Source organism: Bombus pascuorum, chromosome 3 (genome assembly GCF_905332965.1).
Source record: "Bombus pascuorum chromosome 3, iyBomPasc1.1, whole genome shotgun sequence".
Taxonomy (NCBI): domain Eukaryota; kingdom Metazoa; phylum Arthropoda; class Insecta; order Hymenoptera; family Apidae; genus Bombus; species Bombus pascuorum.
The window spans coordinates 5627821-5642267 of NC_083490.1; the positions used below are offsets into that span (position 1 = coordinate 5627821).

The window sequence follows — 14447 nt, forward strand, 5'->3', positions numbered from 1 at the left end:
CACCCACATCTATGTTGACCGACCCCATAAATTAAAACGCATAGAAGAACGAGAGTCGAAAATATTATTTTTTAATTCTTCCTTAGAATTTACGATTATTCGTGTTATCTCCTTGCGACGAATAAATTTATAAAAATAACCATGAATGATAATTCCGTATCCGGATAATGCGAAGATGGATAAACCCTATAATAAGCGTAGTTGATCAGTTTGGCTTCTCAGAGGCTCTTATCGAGAAACGAAATTAAATGATAAAATTGTAAATACATTAAATATATTTCCGTTTGGATTAAGTTTCCTTTCAATAGCGTATGATATTTTCCTCGTAGAAAGAGGCGCGCGTACGCAACTATCAGTAATAAAACCATGATTCCGTCGATTATTAATATCACGATTTTATTATTCGCCTTTATTCAAAATGTTGATGTTGAGATCGTCGCTGCGATCGTCGAAGAATTTCGATAGCTCTGTGTTACGACGATATTAAAAATACCACGGAAGCGTTCCTAGATTTCAACAGTGACGCCAGAGCCGTCGCTATACATTTCTGTATAAGGTACAAAATCTTCCGTGGAATCTTCGAATTTAAATATCACTGAACATCGAGCCGCTCACAGATCCTGAATCACGCGTGGATATCAAGAACTCCAAGGGCTTTAAAACGGTTGATCTTGCGATGCATTTATGGATGTCGAAGCCTGGTGAAATCGCGCTATACCCGTCACGGTTTCCGTTTAAGACGAATCGACTTTTCCTCTCCCTTGATTCACCATGCCGGCCGTACTTCCCTCCATTTTTATCCGGCAACCTTCCTACGCTTTCTTTTGTAAGATCTCGCGAGTTCTGTATTAGTGGATTTGAGGATGATCATCGATTATGGTCCCTCCGCTGGAAGGTTCTCCAGTAACCGAAGGAGGCACACGAGGCAACAGAAATTCCAAAGAACTCCTCCACGATTTCCCAAAGGGCCTGCCTCGATAATTCAACGTCCGGCGTCCACCTCGAATTCAACTGTCTTCTCCGGTATATCGAACCCATTGTGGCTAGTGTTGGATCTCTGATTCTTCCCGAAATGTGATACGGCTGGCACAACCGTAAAAAAAGAAGAAGACACGGTCTATGAAGTTACGTTGCACCGATCTTTCGCAGTTTCCCTTTATCTACTACCTTCGCTTTTATATAATTGGAGGAAATACGAAGCTGATTTGTCAGACGTCATATTCCGTTGGAAAACGATGAAAAATTTATTCGTCATTTTCGCGATAAAAATCGCTGGTAATCTCGTTGATATTAATCTCGATACAATCTCTTGATTTAATCTCTATCGAGGAGAGATGGAACGAACTTAACGAATCGATGAGCGAACGCCACTTGAAATCAGGAATAACAGCTTTGGGAAATTAATGCAGATTATTGGAAAACCAATTTCAAAGACAAATTTTATAAACCTAGTAAGAGACGAATGCTAAAAATTATGTATTCCCGTAAAATATATATTACAGTACGTATCGAAATGCTTAGTAAATATCACGTAAAATTTAGTATCGCTACTTGTACACAGATACAGTCTATTCATAGGTACGGTTGAATATAAAAATCTAAGTAGGCAACGAAAAAAAGTTAAGAAGTAATTTTACCTCGTCAGCAAACGGATCGACGACGAGTAAAAAGATTCTTCGACTTTTCAATTTTCCTATCGCGATCGTTTACGAGAGAGGTACGAGCTAGTTAACAGTAGTAATTTTATTCCCTCGATTCCTCTGTGGTTCCGACGCGCGTGACCCGAACCTTTCAAAATTCAATACCAACGATAAAACCTGTTTCGCTGGTTTCCTTCTGAAAAGCTCGGTTTCTGAAAACCCCGACACCCGTAGAGGAACGTTTGCAAGGATTTAGCGTTCGCCAGGCTTCTTTTCTACTCGGCACCTGGAAACCAATGTAGTTCACAACCGAACATTCGCAGACACGCGCAGCCGTATTTGAACAGGAAAATTGGCCGCATCCAGTTACCGATTCGCGTCCCGAGCAAACAAACGGCCACAAACACATCGAAACCCGATCCCGCAAACATAAAAGAAGAGACAATGAATTTGAACTCGTCGGATACTAACTCGATGCTAATTTATAGTCTGTCCTGATCGATGTTCTCGATCTTGCTTTTTACAGGCGGAGAAACGGTCTGCCTTGAGAACAAACTATCGAGGCAGACTCGCGATCGTAAATCGGCCCTCGCGACGGCGCTTCCATGGATCCACACCTTTTCCACTTCCGTTCCGATTTCCAACCCGTTCCACACCTATTCTCTCGCCTTTCTCTTCGTTTTCTGTCTTTACAGCCCGTTTACGAACATCCTTGTGTATCCTCGTAAACGAGCGATAGTTTCTTGCCCTTTTCCTTCCTCCTTCCTTTATTGCGAACGATCGAAGACGACTCGTTCCAATTTTATGGTTTATCGGGGCTCAGCACCTAGTCGAACCAGGGCCAAACGATTCAGGGTTATTTACATTGATTTATGGGATTCGTAACACCTTTTACAAAGCTTTAACCCCTGAACGTGCAATTTTTGTGGGCCAAATCGGTGCACGATTTTTATTTCGCCAGAGTTGTTTCTCGGCTATATAATAATTACGTGGTGGACATTTATGCGAATACATATTTTTCTCAATATAATTGAGAAACTACAACTTGGACAAGAAAACTATTTTATCTGTTAAACGTTATAAAGGTTACTGTACTTTCGATATTCTATATATTTTTGCATGTTACGTGCATTCTATGGATTTCCGCATTTGCAAATTTTTCACAAGCGAGTAAAACTCCGAGCAATTTGACTAATGATAGCTACACCGTTTCGTCGTTCTAACGCTGCACCGTGCGTTCTTCGCACAGTTAGGTGCAAAATACGACGTGGAACGTTGTTTACGCGGAATATAATATATTTCTGAAAGTTAACGTCTATTATTATCAAAGCACGTACTTATCAATTTTTTGTAACTTCGTTCGATATACATGTTGCTGGGGAAATTTCTAAATTTCTCACCCTTGTTCTTAGATCTCCGGATGTTCTTTCAGACAACTTACGTAACAAGGATAGCTATCCTTGGCATTCGCCTCGACATGTTGTTAACACTATCTCTCTCTCGTACGCAAAGCGATCCCGGCATACTTTCCTAACTTGCTAAATTGGAGTGCACCTCCGAACACTTCCGCTTCCTCCGCCAACAGTCGAGTATTCGTCTTTCGACGCGACGAATGCCACGACGTACCGACCTTAAAATTGCATGTCGGCTGCGTTTTACCTCCGAGAGCTTCCACCATCGGAGATTGCGCCGCAGCTGGCTCGTACATTAGCATTTATAACCAATTTCCAGCGAGAATCGGGAGATAACTGGCTCAGAGTGTCGAGTGCACCGACCGACCAGTTCATCGTTGAGAATCATGGCCGTGTGACTTTATGGGGGTTGACGTCGTTCGCGGAAACGGAAAGGGAACCGGCGGTGACCGCGCGTGCAAAAGAAAAACGAAAGGTGGAAAGAAACGTGAAAGGCACGGGAAGGGGAAGACGGCATAGCAGGTAGAGGATAGAAGGGAAGCAAGAAGGGTGAAATGCAATTTCTCCGTTCGGCGCTTCTACGCTGGCGGGAGAACCACCTGTGCTCGTCTCAGCGACTTTTAAATTCGTACCATTGTCGGTTCTATTTGCTGAAAAATGTTTATTCAATTCCGTTTACCGTCACTGCAAGATATTTACCCGGTCGCTTTTGCTCGAATAGCCGCGTCGCACCACTACAAGCAATGGGAATTGGATGAGGCTGAGATGCGAGGTGGATGCTGGTGGCTTCGGGGGTGGTGAGCACAGATAGAGGATGACAGAGAGCCGAGAGAGAAAGAGAGGTAATTTCTCGCTAAGCAAAGTGGAGCAAATTTTCTAGCAAATAGAGCAACGCCAGGTAAGTGTCAAAATAGCTTTAGTTTATGAGCACGAGATATGACTTTTTAAACCCCTATCTGCTGACTATACCGAATTCGATATCCGGCTGGCTGCCAGTCTTCTCTCTATCTAGTTTTATTGTGATAAACTTACGATAGCACCGTATCCGAAATATCATTCTCTATTGATAGGAAAGAATAGGACAATTTCTTTTGATTAAATTTCAAAACGACTGCGAATATTTTATTAAAGGTGGAAAGGTTCGAAGGAAAAAATTGTTTCATCTGATTTTGAAATTTAATTTTAATAAAATATCGCGTGCTAAAAAGACTAAACCAAATAAAGAATGAATAAATTTCTCGGTTATCTGGACTCGTGTGAAATAAACATTTATGCGAATCAATAAATTATAAATGTGATAAATTCGTAGTAGCCTTCGATGTTCCGCTTCCATCCGATAGAACGAAAATGGAGTAATATTAGCTTCTGTCTCGATTTCCCTTCAAATTTGTACGATTTCGTATAACGACCAACGAAATCACAGTCGGCGATACAAAATTTATGGCAGTGGCAATACAGGCAATCGAAAATTTCATTAAGCTGGCACCGTCATGATATTCAAACTAGTCGGGATCAATGGAAAATAGGGTATACACATGGTGATACAACGTGGCCCGTTTTGAATTTAAAGCACTTATTGCGTTTCATAAGATTTTCTCCGAATTATTTCCACATTTCCAGTTTCGACGCTTTTGTTAAACCGTTTTTCGTCGATGACGTTAATACGATTGTTTCGAATCTAATCATTAAAAATCTATTAAAATACGCTGTCTTTTACTTTTTTTTTTACTTATTTTAGTATTTTACAGTTTTGATTGTAAAATACCATTGATGTAAAATGCGAAAAAAAAAAGATAAAATTCGCTGAAATTTTCCAGCAAATGTAACGTAGTAGGTGTTTTAATATCGAAGATTATTTAAGGTTTTAATAAATAAGGCGTTTAGAAACTAGATAATGTACGGTTGTGATAAGAAAATGAAAAAGAGTTTTAGACAAAGCGACCAAAAAGACATCAGCGATTTTTCAATTGTTATCGACGATGCTTGCAGCTGTGACAATCTGAAAGACTACGACCTTTAATCAAGATTCTCGAACTAATTAGGGCCGCGTCGCGTCGTCGCCTGTTCATTGGCAATTGCCGTGTTATAATCTTGCTCATAGAACTAACGACATCAGCACGTGAGCTACAGTCCTTGAATGTAGATGCATGATGCTGAGGTGTCGTTAATTACGGGAATTCTACAATTCAAATTAGCGACATAAAGCCTGCCTTTCGACGAGGCGCATTATGCATCCGCCCAGAGAAAAAGAACAGATTATCTAAAAGGTGAAAAGGATAAATCTCTTTAAACAAAATGAAATTAAGTTAAAATAAATTAAAGTTAAATCAATCGAATATAATCTAAAAATGTCTACTAATAATCGTAAAGAACACATCGATAAAAACTTCAACAAAAGAGCAGAATATCTAAAACGTGAAACAAATAAATCTTTTTAAACAAAATTAAACTACCGATCAAATGTAATACAAATTCCTACGAATATTGATAAAGAACGCTCCGACAAATGCTTCAGCGAAAGAACAGATTATCTAAAACTATAAAGAATTAATTTCTTTAAACGAAATTAAATCACCGATTAAACGTAGTACAAATTCCTGATAGTAATAATTACAAAGAACATTCCGACTTCGACAAGAACGCCAAGAGAACAGTTTATCTAAAGAACGAAGAAAGGACAGATCTCTTTAAGTAGAATTAAATTACTGATTAAAACGTAAATTTAAAAAATATGAAATAAATTTCTACGAATGATTGCTAAGAACACTCCAACAGGAACTGAATTTTGAGTCGATCAAGATTCGTGGGATGCACCTAGTTCGATTGATAAACCAAGCCCAAACGACTCGTTACTCGAAGTGCTTACATTTGTAACCTTTTTACGAAAGTCCATTCGGTTAACCTTAGAGGCATTCGAACAAGAACTGAACGTGATGAAACATCGTTAGGCGTCGACTGGGAAAAAAGCGACAAAGAACTATCGCACTTGGACAAATAACGACGATACATTCCTCGCAGCTGTTTGCCAAACTTTATCACCATCGTTTCGGTGCACACGAGCGCATCGATATTTCCGCACGTACACAGTACCGTGCATTTACACGTGTGCGAAAACCTGTGCACAGCCATAAGCAGGTGGAACAAACCTCGAGAAAAAGTGTCGCAACTTGCAGACAATTTCTGTTGTTTCACGTAGCCGTTCCTCTGTTTTCGAGCTTCTAAACGGCAGAAACAACCACGTATGGAATAAAAGGAGACAGAGACAGTTGGGTTATTCGGAAGAACCGAGAACCACGAACAATGTAGCGTTAGGTAAGTGGTATTGATCCATTATTGTGTTCGCGACCACGGATCTTCGTGCTCTCGGCCAGAACACGGTTTTCTACGAATTTCGAAGCGAGGTTTCAGGCCAACTTCAACTACAATGGGAAGTGGAATACTTGCGTTATACTTGGCGGAATATTTGCAAGCGTGTAGGTAATAGATACTCGACAAAAATATCCTCGAATATGACAAAAATATATCGAGATACGGAAATATGATTTTCAGGAACGAGAAACTTGCTCAAGCAAATGATTTTATACAAAATATTATAGACGTACTTTATTGTTTTCTTTAAAATCGGAGAACGACGAGACGAATCAGCAGGAAAGTGCGTTACGCGTTGCATCTTTATATAAACGCGTGTATAATAATTCCAGGTTACGAGAACGATAATTTGCATTCCGTTACGTGAAAATTGATATTTACGTTCGCGGTAATCTAGATTTCTTGCTCTACTCGCAATCTCTCGGATAAAATAACAGGACCTACGTGGACGTCGAAAGCACAAAATAAGGGGGCAATGGAGTAAGAATTATTATGTTTGTTACCTTTTATTCGTCATTACGACGTGAAAAAAAGTTTGGAGGTAAAATGAATTCAGAGATTGCAGAAGAAACTAAATCCTTTAAAAATTTGTCGAAAGAACAAAAGATGGGATGCTCTTCGGTTAAAATAAAAAGGACAATGACGCGAGATACAGGAAACGGCATAAAGAAAAGCAGGAAAGAGCAAAAATAATAGAAGCGGAGATAACAACATGGCATACAAGATGGTTGCGGAGCGTGAAAAAGAAAAAAAAAAATAATCTACGACTTATGACATTCTTTCAAAATGGTGTGCTTGCTTTCTCGTATACAACCTGGTGAATATGGGCACAACGAACCGATGTGTAACGCTGTAAAATGAAACAAGGTTGAAATTTGTGTTCGGAGATGAAATTCCCTTCTGTACGTAACCAACGATACTTGCCAAGGCGTATCCGTTCGGGAGAGTCCTTTCGCGATTTAGCTTGTTAGAGAATGCGGTTACGCGATGCCATCAGACGAGAGCGTATGCTCGTATTTTCTAAAATTAGCGATGCAAGGAAGCTTACTTCGTCCTGAAAACTCGTTCCAAGTTTTTCCGGATTCCTGTCTGGTAAAGATTCTCGTCAAGATTCTCTCGACGAACAGACGTACCTGTGTATAATTCCGTTCAAAATGATAAATATCGATTAGTATCGAGCAACGTCGTGGAATTTATAAAATTCTTTGGAATGTTGCAAAGATGTACAACCTTTTCTAGCGGAATATTGTTCCTCGCCTCTGTAATAATATATTTCTTTCTTTCTTTGCATCTATAATATCTACAGTCTAATACCATAATGTTAATAAACAAATACTAAGTTGATAGGATAAGACGCAAAATAGAAGATAATAAACGAAAGAAGACAATTGATTTTGTAAACGTGAAAACGTGATTGTTTATTAGTACAGAAAATGTATTATTTGGTTGGCTGTGTCTCGCGCAATGGTTTGATGTCTGAATATTTCCGGTAAATTTTCTAACTTGAATATTTTGTAAAACGAAGTTAATCATATTGCGTAAGATTCTTTTATACCGCATCGAAAAAGGAAGGTAACTTGCCTCGTTTTCAAAAATTGCGATACGTATGTGGAACTTAGGAAAAGAAGTTGTACATTGTATAGATTAGAGGGGCAGCGTAAATGTAAACCGGCGCGTGTGTGTAGTACCAGACTAATTAGAAGTTAATTGCCGGTATAAATGTTATACTATTTACCATCGGCGCGCTACATTACACACGGATGTTAGGTTGTAGCATGTAAACGTGATATTATTGGCCGACCGCTCGTCGATGTCACATTAATGCGCGCTGGATCTTGTCAAGCGACAGCGACTATCGCTATTAGTTCTATTACAAAGAGTTGCCAAACCACGTCAGTTTATCGTGTGCGTTACCTCTATTCGCATCGGCACATAATCGGTAACTGAATTTTGTTGATAAACGTTTCAGCAGATTATTTGAGTACTCGACAGTCTACAGTCGAAACCACTTAACACGTGGCTGATTTCATAATGTATAGCGACATTCTAAAGGCTACTGATCCGGATGTATTAATGTATTTGGATTATAATTCTATTTCTCGTTTAGTTCTATACGAATAGAAACAATTCTATCAATTTTTTACCAAAAATGTTATGATTTTCTATTGCCACTTTCTATTCAGAAATTTTTCTATCTTTCATTTGAAAAGATAATATTGCACGTACCATTGTGAATAAACTGCGGATTTTTATGCCTTTATAGGAGATTTGAAATATGAAGACACATAATACGAAGACATATATAGGATATCCAAAGTAATATTAATTAGTGGTTAAATTGTTTGGTTAATGTTAAGTTTCTAAAAGTTTACTTGCGCTATAAAGTATAATAGAATTGTAGTTTATCATAGTTATCAGTGTAATAGGCCAAGTTAATAAATTTAGATTCAGTATAAATAGGTATAAATGGGTAACAGTATAAACAGAAGATGATTGATTCGTATTCTAATCGTTACTAGAGAGCGGATATATAATATAGCAATCAATTACCAGGTATAAGGTAGGAATAGTGGAAAAAATAAACGAAAAAAGCTGAATCTCTTGTAATCCGCAAGGAAAATAGTCATGTTGAAGTAACTACTTCAAGAAAAACTCTACATCTTTATTTATGTATATTCGTGACCTGGAGATTTGACCTGCTATTACGCAGAGATATTATAAATAAGGAAAGGTGCATATTATTGTACCCTTGAATATACATTATGTTTTGGGTTGCAAGATGTAGGAACAAAGGAACTAATAAGCAGATTTCTATTTATGTTCCCTGTAGCCTCTAGCCAAAGCTATAAGCTTAACTTTTTTGGTATTGTCCTTTTGCTATAAATATATGAACGTGCTCCATATCATTCCATTGTCTAGTAACACTAAGAGTCTGGTAACACTAAGAGAGTAAGGATCTGAATCGGCATAATTTCAATTTAATTATATCAATATACTTTTCTATTACAAATTCATCCATTCGTTCTTCGATCAGTCAACCTCAACCTCAACAAGTAAAAACACCGAAAATATTATCTACCTATAAAATATCCAAAGTATGGTGCTTTCCGTAATACTTGATAGATAAAACATGTTCTAATTGGGTTCCATTTTCTTAATTACTATATTCTCAAAAATATGAATTTGCACGGAAATCCGCAGTCTAGTTACGAATTTGGTGAAACTTCCAAGATTAGGACGCTATCGAGTTTCCTAACTCCGTAATTTCGATAACGAAAACGACCGGAGACATTAAACAAGATTGGAATCCGATCATTCGATCTGCATCGTTGTAACGAACAACAACAAAAGAGGGAACGCGTTCTGTGGCAGGTTTTTCCAGTTAAGTGGTATTTCCCGTTTATGGGGCGGGCAAATCGGCCTGGTAATTTCTGATGTAAACGCAACGCGGCGTTTACTATAAACGGGGAGAGAGTGTTATTGGACGGCGGGAGTCTCGGTCGGTGGCCACAATTGGTCGAATCCCGGCCGCTCGCGAAGAGTCGGCAATTCGGTTCAGTTTATTAGCAGGCTATGCTCAATTATCGTCGGTATGACAATAATTTGCTCTCGTTTGCAGAGGACCCCTGGCCGTGCAAACCTGCCGAATCAGCCGGTGGAATTAACCGAATGAATTCGAATTGTCCGGCACGTCGATCGATTCGTCGTCTCTCAGAGCTCCGTTGCTCATATTATTCTAGATGCAACGTCGAAATTGACCTACGTCCACGCATTCGCTTGTGTCGCTGCAGACCTCCTTCATTAGCGGAAGTAAGCCGAATTACGTGCCCCGGATTGCGTTTGAAGCCGCGCGCCACCAGGTCCAGGCTCGTTACGATGCCACCACCGAGAAATTCGTTAATTCTGCATTACAAAACGGAAATTAATTAGATTTCCCTATATAACGGGAGAATCGCTGCGCGGTAACACAGACGCTCGGGAAACGCTGACGATAGACGCGGCTGAATCGGATTCTGTTTATAGCTGGCGCTGTTGTTAACGCCGATTCAAACCGCAGTTTGAATAACGCCATTAAGTATATCGAATATTCTAATTGCACTCCTATTAGAATTGTACTCGCACGGATTAGAATCGTGGCGAGCACAGTTAATCGAGGAGCCCGGTCGAAAAGAAGGAAACATGCTACGAATCGTGTGAATCTATTGGAAATTCTATTCAGACTCGTGATTAAATAATCGTTAAGAAAGCTTGTTATTTTCACGAAACATAAAACGTGAGAATAACATCGACCCCGTTTTAGTTTCAATAATAAATATCATACCGATGAACTATTTAGACCGCGGATTTTTATTCGTTCATGAAAAATGTATAATCACAAAAATGTACGAGGCGCACGTATAAACATAAAGAATATTTAATGCGGAGTATTTGCTAGGATGTACAAAATCCACGTAATGTGTAAAAACAAAACAAACATAAAAAAAATATTCAAAGTTAAGTAGGTACTTGATACGATATTTAATGGGCGAGATAAATGTTTACGTACACCAAGCTTCCTTAGTTGTGTTAATACAAACACGAACTTGCATAAAAATCCACGATGTAATAATAATAACTATCGTACCAATGAACTATTTATACAGGCTATTCCAGCTGTTCGAATTTCATCGGAATGATCTGCCATCGAACTAGTCGACTAAATATCGAATGAGAAAAATGTTGGTATTGAAGAATATACGAAGAATCGAATCTCAATGAAATTATTCTAAATCAGAGATTTCATATTCCACGATTATAGCGTATGTATTACAACATCAGAACATTGATTTCGTTCTCGGAAACGATGTTCCAAAGATCTCGTTCAAGCTGCGATATCAGTAATCGTAGATAATGACGTATTTTACCCCTCGCAATTCGAAGCGTAGGATTCGCGATTTTCTTCGCTCCTTCGCTCTTAACGTCTATACGATAGGTGGGAACGGTTTCGAAATATCTCGAAACTTTATCGAAGCTTTTCTGTTCACTCGAAGCGCGAAAAGCGCTGTACGAGACACTTGAACGATTTCACCCGCTGTGAAACTTTCATTTTGTCGTTCCACCGACAGAAAGTACCGCAAAAGCAGAGAAAAAACCGAATTGGCGAAAGAAGAGGGAACAGGAAAGTTTCATCGAAGGAACAGAGAAGCAGAGAAATTACCAGCGAATGGCGAATTGTTTTTAGAAAGATTTTTAAAAAGGGCTTGTTAAAACGGTAATTTTTATTTAACAATTTTTTTTATTTATACATATTTATTATTTTCGCTTTTTTTTATCACGGGAATATCGTCGGGATCATAATCGGGAAAGAAATGAATTTGTACCGATTAATACCGTTCTCCATTGCTTGTTGAGATAAAATGCGATGAAAGAAAGCTCATTACTACCTCAACGATATTATACTCTTATATTGCAATGTCAACGAACCGAATATCGAAGAAAATGTAATTTCAATTCATTCGCTTAAGAAAGAGATTGACTTTTCATTATAGGCAACTCGCCAATTGCTAAATTATAATTCTACCCTTTCTCTTAACAAGCCCCGTTTTACTTCGAAGGGAATTATATACAAATATCACAATTTTACATAGAAATACTTTGTAAGACGTGTCCAGAGGATTAAGAGATTTCTCAAGCGTTTCATTCTTTTTAACGCTTTTCGCTGCGACAAATAACGCCGAGGAACAATAAACCATCAGATTCGTGTAAAAATAGAAACGTAAACGTGCGCACATAAATTCGGAGAAAATCCGAGCTACGTTTCGAGCAAGGTTTCTTACGAAGTAGAAATTTTATCCAGAGAACCAACATTTCAAATATCCTTCCTATCGTTTTTCTTTCCATCGAGCGTTTCACGTTCGAGAAAATCAATGGACGCGTCTTCTATAATTTCGAAAATAAAGAAACTTGACGATCTCGCAGAGAAGAGAGGCAACTTCTACCAAACTAGTGACGTGAATTTCTTCTTATTCAAGGTATTTGAACATAATCCTACCCGGTGGATCGATTCCACCGCGTCTCTGCGTCGTCCGTAGAAAAAGCGTTTGATCAGGAATTCAGAGGACGCGATGAAGTTTTCACGGAATAACCAGATAGAGATGTATATTTACTGATATTCGACGAAAAATTTATAGAAACGAGCGCCCCTGTTGCCTGTAAAACTTCGTTTTCAACTTTTCCCACGTATCGTCAGCTACTTGGCCTGTTATTGCGCTTTCAAACGATTCCGCGTGTTCCGAGTTACAAAAATATTTATTGCATTACCCCGTAAACCGAGTCAACAGCCGTGAAACCAGGACCATGCATCGACGTGAACGTGTAAGTGGTGAACTGGCGTGTTAAAGCCAGCTCAGCTACTGAATTAATATTTCCTGACACACATATATCTTTCAAACCACTTTTGCTGAATATTTTATAACGGTACAGTTGCCACACATGGGTCGTAACAGTCAGAATTTAATCGATCATGTATCACTAGATTCGCACATTGACTGTCATGGTTATCATCGGTAGCCTAAATTTATCATTTTCTGCAGTGATTGAAGTAAGATAAACTTCATGAACCTGGCAATTCTCAACGATACGAATGACCGAGAATGAATCGCAAAAATATTCGTACTCTTATCGGAAAACGCTTTTAGGTTTACACGGTGTTAAGGTTATTCGATGTATGTGGAAGTAAAGAAACGTAAACGTGGGTAAATTGTAAGGTATTGTAAGTATATATATATTGTGAATATTAAAGTACAAAGTGTGGAATACAATGTAAGCTGGTCCAGATCCGCACGCTAGCAATGTTACCCTGAAACTGAAAGAACCCTGAAGCCAACGTCGCACGTGTACCGTTTATGGTCTGTCATCGACGCATTCTTTTGCTATGCGCTATCGATGACTTTAACGCTTGAGAAAACCGAAGACCAGATGTAGAGTTTTCTTAGAAGTGGCGATCACTTCAACACATGGTAATAAATTGTTGAATGAAAATTAACATTGTAATGAGACGCGACTGTCATAATTACGTTGGCAAAATTTGATCTCGATCTGAAAGTATACATAAAATTTGCAAGATACTTGCTACAAGCTTACTGTTAGCGAAAAATTAATATACGGTATGATTTGTTTCTTCAAAGATTTTTACATCGGCCGACTCATCATAAATCTTAGCAAATTCTAGCTAAGGTCCTTCAGACCGAACAAACATCTCGTCTTCTAACAGTTTATTGTTTACTACGGGAAGATTCGGGAAAGTTAGTTTCCTCGCGTGTGATGCTTCCCATTCGCCACTTTCTTTCAGGGACAGTTAACCCCTTCCTCACCTAGCAACCTCGAAAATTAACCAATTACCAACGAAGCCTATTTCCCTCACTATTATAGCGAAACCCTGTCTTTAACGAATCAGCTCATCTCATGTCCGTGGATCCACCCATCACAAGTTTTCCTCCGCAGCATCATTTTCACAGAGAGTCAGTTGCTCTTCCGTTTTCGACCTTTCACCATTCGAACTTGCGTTATTCTACTCGAACTTAGAAATTACAATTACTCTCTATCAACTCATATTTAGTTAGTACATAAACTTTGTAATAAACTGGAACTAATAACTTGTTATATCAGTGTCATAATCAATTTAATTACCTCTGTTATCCTAACCGAAATAGGGGAATTTACAACTCCCGTTGACGTGCTTTCTCGCGAACGCGTCTCTCCGCGAGTGAACGAAACAAACATGTAAAAGGTATTTAAAATGATTAACATCATGAACGATTGAGTGTTTAAATATTTTTCTGGTCTCTGCAAAATATATATCTGTATTAAATATTTTGTCACTTGGTATACATTCATAAAAGATATAACTTAGAAAACACGAAGCTGGCACCCCGCTGGGGGAGCCACCCACATGCTATATTTATTTTATTTTTTTTTTTTTATTTACCAATGAGATATAACACTTTACCAAATGTCCTTCAGGACAAATTATAAAAACCAAAATAAA

The 14447-nt window shown here is 38.5% G+C and overlaps 1 protein-coding gene across 10 annotated transcripts in view; it reads right to left on the reverse strand.

Annotated features, from left to right (window-relative positions):
- Positions 1-14447, reverse strand: part of LOC132905114 (TWiK family of potassium channels protein 18-like) — a 369444-nt gene that overhangs the window by 59761 nt on the left and 295236 nt on the right. The gene's annotated exons all lie outside the window — the stretch shown is intronic.